An 8,030-nucleotide genomic window follows, 5' to 3' on the forward strand; every position below is an offset into this window, starting at 1 on the left:
TGATGGCAACCAGAGTGGAACCAAAAAGAAAATTCCCGGAGAAAAGATCAAGCCCATCTACACCACTTACACCGACCTGACCGACATGTGAGAGCTTATTTTCCTGGAAAACTCTATTCCCCTTCCATGGAAGAAGCCAGAGCCTTTGAGGCACCAAAGAGCGAAGAGAGACCCCGCTAAGTTCTACTAATATCACAACGACATCGGCCATAATACTAATGATTACTAACAGCTAAAGGACAAGATCAAAACTCTCATTCAAGCTGTACCGTTAGCCTAGTATGCCCGAAACTAAGTAGTTCCCAATCAGCCAACCGGGAAAAATGCTCATCCAGTTTCAAAAACTCCGGTTGGTCAACCCCAGACTCAGATAGACCAGGGGAACCCAGTCCTCCCCCCTCCAATAGTAGGAGGAGATATAACCACTATTGCGGGAGGACCCCATTGTTGGGAATAATTCCCTTAAAACATTTGTAGTTGACAAATGTTTAAAATGAAATAATAATTGAATTAAAGTATTACATATATAAACACTATGTCCGATATTATGTTGATAAAATTAAGTAAATATTAGAAAATTCTAAAGATTATATATGTGGTCTTAATCTCATATTGATATGAGAAGATCGAGATTAAGATAATAAACTTGAAACAGTTCGCAGTAAAATAAAGTTATGGAATCTTTAGATTAATTACTGCTAGTACGATTTGCTAGTATTATGAATACAAGTGACCTAGATCCGGGTCACTAGTGTAGTAGGACACTTTAGTGAATGTACTTTATATATAATGATATATAAAATTGAACTAGATGTGATTTGTTAATAATTGCTTAATGTAATGACCCGACTATTTCTAAGACCTCAGACCATTAAAAGTACTAAGACATAGCTACTAATTTGAATACATATATAAGAAATAACATAACTTTATTTTAAACCCAAATTATTGTACGAAATACAAAATATGGTATGGAATATAAAATGTGATATGAGATCCCATTGTTTATAAAACATAAAACATAAACTTTAAATTAATTGCTTAAATACTAAATGTGGAAATACATAATAGTATAATTTAAAAGACTTTAAACAACGCCATCCTCGATCTTCTAGCAGTCCATTCATCCTCAACACACATGCTAAGCTTCCATGAATCTTTTCTGCCTTCCATGTTCATTTTCCTACATCATTCTAAAAAGAAAGGAATGAGCCTAATGCCCAGCAAGGAAAATCTACTAACAATATATATCATAAATCATAAACATAAGACTATATCATAAACATATGACTATAAAAAAATGTATATCATATAGGACTACAATATTGATGGCCTTTAACTCATTAACGTGGTATGTGATAAAACTATCTAGGTCCCAGTCTACTAATTGAGGTAGGTTAGATCACAACTATAGTATATGATAACCCATCTAGGTCCTCTGTCTACTAATCGAGGTAGGGTAAATCATAACTCTAAACCACGAAAATGATAAAAATTATTGGGACTTGCTATCTAAGCAAGTCATATGCCCAAGCGACTACAACATAAATTATTGGGGCTTGCTATCTAAACAAGTCATATTCCCAAGCGACTACAAAATATATTTATACATATACATATCATAGCATAAAATATATCATAACATAAACATATAAACACATATAATCTAACCTATTTTCCTTACCAAAAATTGGGATATGGAGACAAGAACGGGATTTGGAACACTCCTAAAACCAACAGTAAGAATCGTGAGTTTCTAATGAAAAAGAGATGAAAAGAGAACTAAACCATCCATGTAGAAACTTACTAAAAACCTTAAGTGTCAAGAAACTTAAACATCTAACCAAGAATCATAAACAAGAGTTAGGATCTGAAAGAAAATAAAAGAAAACTAAAGAACTATGAAAAACTGAACTTAAGGATAGGAATACCTTGGATGAACTATGACTTGATCTACACCTTGATACCGAAATAACACTATATCTTACTTCCCAAGTGTTTAGAAAAACTTAGATTGGAAAAGTTCTTAACCCAAGATCCAAGTGTTTCTCTCTATAGTAATCTTAGCAGCTTGGAGGCTTTGAAGAATGCTTGAAGAATGAAGAAAATGGCTAAGTACTAGGTCCTATTTATAGAGTTCAGGGAGTAAAACTAACCCCTTTTAAGATGAATAAATAAAAAAATATAAAAATGAAAAAGATTTGAACTTTCGTTCAACAGATACCCAGAACTCAGACAAAATCGTTCAAGAGCAAGTCCAAGTGGTTAAGGGTTGTTTCTAGCTTGGTTCTACAAATATTTCAAATATGTCTCCCAAGGGCGATATATCGCCTATCCTAGGCGATATTTCGCCTAGACCTATATCCCGAGCCCCGTTCGTTCGTTTGTTCGAAGTCGATGTATTTTCCGTATCTACCGTATGCGATATATCGACCCCTATAGTTGCAATTTATCGACATACGTTGATATATCAAACACATATTTGCATTTTTTCATCATATTTTGAATTGATTAAACAGCTTTAACTGAGTCAAGATGTTATCCTAACAGTTGCTGGAAGGTTCTAGAGCTTCTAGATCTTTCTTTTAATTAAACTATTCATAAAATATACTTAAATCCTTAATAAACATGATAATGACAAGTGTCACACTCTTATTAATTCTATCTAAACCTTAGGTTATAATAAATAATATTTCTAGGACAAACAATATTAATCAAACCTTATGATATAATTAATATTTCTAAACTATAGGTTAAACTTATAAAATCCATAACTGTTGATATGAGTTTCCAACTAAGTCCTGACTTGAACCGAAATTCACGGAAACGATCATACTACAAACTACAAGTAGCTATTACTACTACTATCTAGTTAAGTAAAATTCTGAGACACTACACTTAAACATCATTTCATAGTATTAATCAAACATATCAAACGATGATCATATACGTGATGATCTTAATCTAAAGGTTACTATGAACTCCTATATATGTCATCTGATCTTTTGATTCATGCGTTAAGGTTTGTTAGAATGATCAGGCTAAGAACAATTATTTTGAGGACTCAACGATATATATAGCTGGGGACATAGATTAATAGATATGGAATCTATACCTTCTTATAGATTGAATAATGGTTCCGTATTGGGTTGACTTTTGGAACTGAAAAGGTTATGAGTGCTCGCGTAGCAAACTTGTTCTGACCAACCTTCAGTAGTAAAGTCAATGGTACACAAGGAACAAGATATAGTTAAAGGGTAAAATGGTAATTTTATTCCCTTTTAATTATGAACTATTAATAGAGGATTAACGTTGTATGTAATGATTATATCAATGGACACTTTATTATTTAATAAAGTACTTTGTAAATATATGTCTATAATTATTAAGAGTTCAATCTCATATTTATAGTGGAGTAATCATGAGATTAATAAATATGATTATTTAATCAAAGAGCTTTGATTAATAATCTAAAATTTATTGGAACTTAATATGTAACATCCTGCATTTTCGGGTACCTTTAAACTACTCAGGTTGATTTTTTCCTCGAGTTAAGAATATTATTTAAAATAATATTATATTTGTTTGGAAATTATTCCATGAGTTATTGCTAGCCAAAATATGAATTTTGTGATTTAAAAGTCAAGATAAGACTTTCCTGGACCGACACAAAAACCCTGATCGGGTAAAAATCTCGGAAATTAAAATGAAAAACTATGGAAAATATATTTTGGGCATAAAATACATTCATAAAAATTAAAGTTTGGTTAGAAATAATAAACCTAAGAGAAAATGGAAATTTTAGATTATTTTGTGTTAAATGCTTAATTTTGGTGAAATGAGAAATTTTATTCAATGAATGTACCTTAGGTTAAATTTTATAGTGTGATTAATTAAATTAAATGTGAGAGACATTTAATTTAATTATTTAATGTTAAGTTTTGTGATTAAAACTTAGAGTGAAAAAGGTATAGAAAGTCAATTTAGATTTTTCTTCTTATGAAATAATTATTCACCATCATAAATATATATATATATATATATATGGGTGCACTCTTAATGGTTACTACACATGGATGGTTACTTTAATATTAACCATTAGATTAATATCAATGATCCATATTTATAGTTGTTAATTAATATTTCTAAAAATAAAATTTAATTTTTTTCAAATTTTTGGAAGGGTTACCTGATAAAAACGTGTATTTATTACGAAAATATAATATTGCAAACTTTTCATTTTCCAAATGCATGTCAATTTCTAAATATAGCTAGTGTCTCTCATTGGTTGGAAACAACATTAATTATGACAAAAAAAATAACTAAATTCGAAATTAATGTAGAAAAAATATATTTACTTGTCGGTAACTTGCTATACCAAGTCACTATATTTACCACATCATCATAATTGTTAGTATCCATCTATGGGTAGTAACCATTGAGAAGTCTTCCATATATATATATAAATGGATATATAGGATAAGGTGGCCGGCCATGTGGGGTTCTAAAAAGGGTGTGAAACAAAATTTATTTTACTTTTAAATCCCATTTATTTAAGTATTAGGATAATAGGCAAGTGGGTGGTGAAACACTCAAGTGGTTATGTGATATTTTGTAGAGTTTTGTAAGCCCCTCTAACCCCCAAAATGGACCGCACCTCTCTCCCATTCACTATCATCTTTTTTTGAAAATTCTCTCAAAGTTTTCTCTCCACCTTCAACCTCAAGAACACTAAGGAGACTTGAAAGCTAAGCTTTGGTCTAGGAAGGGTTTTCCTTAAGGTAAAGTTTCATTAATCTAGACTTTTATAAAGTTTTAATCATAGAGTTTCAAATAGATAATTATCGATGATGTTGGGGGGATTTGGTTAGGGTTTTTGAAAGGTTTTAAGGAGCCAAGGCTAATAGGAAGATCCAAACCTTAAGCAAGAACAACAAGAGGTATAAAGTTTACTTTTGATGATTTTTGTTTTAGGGTTTTAGTTTTAAGCATTATTTTGTATATTTAATGCTTAAAGTTTCTTATTGGTGATGTAATATGGTTATGGTAGTTGTTTTATAATTTCTATGACGCTTGTGTGTTGATTTTTGAAAATAGGGACCAAAAACCCCAAGGGTTTTGTTAGAAACCTTAAAACAAAATACATGTTTTGAGCTGTGACTTCCAAGGGGTCAAGAAGCCACTGTATATTGATTTTGTAAAATTTAATTATACTGTGATGTTTTTGAGATTGAGTACATAAAATTGAGCTTTTAACACACTAAAAAATGTTTAAAAATGAGTGAGTTATGCTATTTCAAAGTTTAGGTAAAAAACTGTTTTTTCGTATTCTTAATTTCGGAACCAAATTTGGACAGCCATTGGATAGAGAAAATGAATCCAGTTTTTTCTAAAATTTGGTGGACATATTATTGGCATAACTAAGTATTCCACTGTAAAAGTTAGTAAGAAAATACTGAACTGTTTGAAAGTTATTAAGTGTCAAAATTTGGAAAAAATAAGGACTTGAAAATAAGGTCATTTTTACCTCATTGTTGGAAAATGATTTCACCAATAAAAAATGCTCATTTTGACCTAAGATTTTACAAAGACCTAAATGGCATACCAAAAATGGAATTAGGAAATTTTGGTAACAACTGGGTAAGTAAATTTCAAGATATGAACTAACAAAGTATGTAGTTAAAAATGTGAAAAATAAGATTTTCACACTTGGTGCAAAAAAATGAGATTTTGGAACTTAAGGTAAAAAGTAAAATTTTGCTTATTGCAAGATATAAACTTGGTAAGTCTTGAAAATATATTTTCACTAAAATTACCACTTTGAGTTGAGTGTGAATTATTTTTATTAAAGAATTTTTATTCTTTTTAAAAATAAAAGATTTAATTTTTTTTTTGATCAAGAAATGGAAATTATATTGATAAACCAACAATTACAAACATAGGCCGGAGCAGATAACTCCCCCTCAATTACATTTTAGAGAAAAAATGTATCATCAGTTTCTCCCTCAAAGTCAGATTTTTACTCCTACGGCGAAGATTATTAACTCTAGCCTTAACTGAATTCCTAATAAGATCATCAACATGGGCTACTGAAAAACAACAGCTTTCCACCCAGCACTTGTTTCTATTTTGCCAAATAAAGTAAATTGAAGCAGCCAATGAAGCTGCAACAACCCGAGCTAGATCGTCTTTACTAGGCTCTTCCAGCCAACAACACCAATTCTGGAACTTCCTAGGCCACATAAGTTTTCCCAGCCATTTTGCGACTGCCTGAAGCACTTTCCTGGAAAACAGACAGTCAAAAAATAGGTGAGCATGGCTCTCCATTTCAGTCTCACAAACCGGGCAGCTTTGAGAGATAACAAGAATATTGCAGTGATGTAAAAGATCTCTGGTAAGCAGCTTCTGGTGAAAAGCTTGCCAAAGAATAAACCTATGTTTGGGCACTGAGAGTTTACACCAAATATTCTTCATACCTTTGCTAGGGGAACCAAAAATAGAATGCAGATATAGTTTATTCAGCCTAATTTTCCCCTTACAAACAACAGCATTTATATCAGATTCAGACAGTAACTTGCTCACCTTAACTAGCTTTTTCCAGTATCAGCTAGTATCTTGATGCAAAACATATTCCCAAATCCGGACGCCTTTTAAATAGATGCAATTAACCCATTTGACCCACAAGCTATCCTGTTTAGAAGAGATCGCCCAAACATATCTAGCAAGATTAATCTTATTCCAAAGAACACCCTCTTTAAATCCTAAACCACCATAAGATTTTGGCCTGCAAACATGATCCCAAGATGCTAGATGAAATTTACTTCGAAAACCATTGCCACCCCATAAGAAAATTCTACATAAACAGTCTATTTCTTTGATAACTTTATGAGGAAGGAGAAATATGCTCATCCAAAAGTTCCTAATCCCCAATAATACCGAGTGAATTAGCTGCACACGCCCAGCGTAAGACAAGTTACGGCTGGCCCAACCATGAAGTCTTTGTCTAATTTTCGAAATAATTAGATCACAATCCATAGCTTTCCACTTAGTAGGCCGCAAAGGCACACCTAGATACACTAGAGGAAACTGCCCTTCTCTCATATTAGATATACACAGAAGTTTCTCCTTCTCAGCTGAAGCAATACCTCCAAAATAAATGCAAGACTTGGCTTGATTAATACTCAGACCTGAAGCTGATGAAAAAGACTTAAAAACCTGCTGCATAATCTGAATAGAGCTGATATGAGCTTTGCAAACTAGTAACAAATCATCCGCAAAACAGAGTTTAGTTATGTTCAAAGATTTACAAAGTGGATGAAATCTGAAATGCTTATCTTTAGCAGCCCCATGAAGAGCTCGTGTGAGGTATTCCATAGCTAGGACAAAGAGAAGGGGGAAATAGGGTCACCTTGACGCAGCCCCTTACCACCCTTAAAATCACCATAGAGCTGACCATTCATAAGTATGCAATAGGAAGAACCTCTCAAGCAAACCATAATCCATTTAATGAACCTGCCAGGAAACTTATAAGCATTTAACATATTTTCAAGGAAATCCCAATCAATAGAATCATAGGCTTTGCTAAGATCTATTTTCATTAAGCACCTAGGTGACACTCTTTTCCTGTTATAACCTTTAAGAAGGTCTTGAAGAATAAGAATATTATGAGCAATACTTCTATTCTTAATAAAATCTCATTGGTTCTGATTAATCAACTTGGGAAGGATAGGAATTAACCTGTTACAAAGCATTTTAGATATGCATTTGTATAGTGTATTGCAGCAGGCTATTGGCCTTAAAAGGGGGTTTAAAACCCTATATTTTGAGAAAATGATTAAGTGAATTATTTTTCTAATAAGTAAACTTGATTAATTGATTTTGAAAAATTAACTAGTCAAGATGGGAAATTTTTAACAGTTTTCCTAATTAAGACAAATTAGGCTATTTTCTTAAAACGATTTTTAGAGAGTAAAACCTTAAGAAAAATAAAGGAAAATTAAGAGTTTATTTTCTTGAAAAATAATTAAGGA

Source organism: Humulus lupulus, chromosome 5, assembly GCF_963169125.1.
Source record: "Humulus lupulus chromosome 5, drHumLupu1.1, whole genome shotgun sequence".
Taxonomy (NCBI): Eukaryota; Viridiplantae; Streptophyta; class Magnoliopsida; order Rosales; family Cannabaceae; genus Humulus; species Humulus lupulus.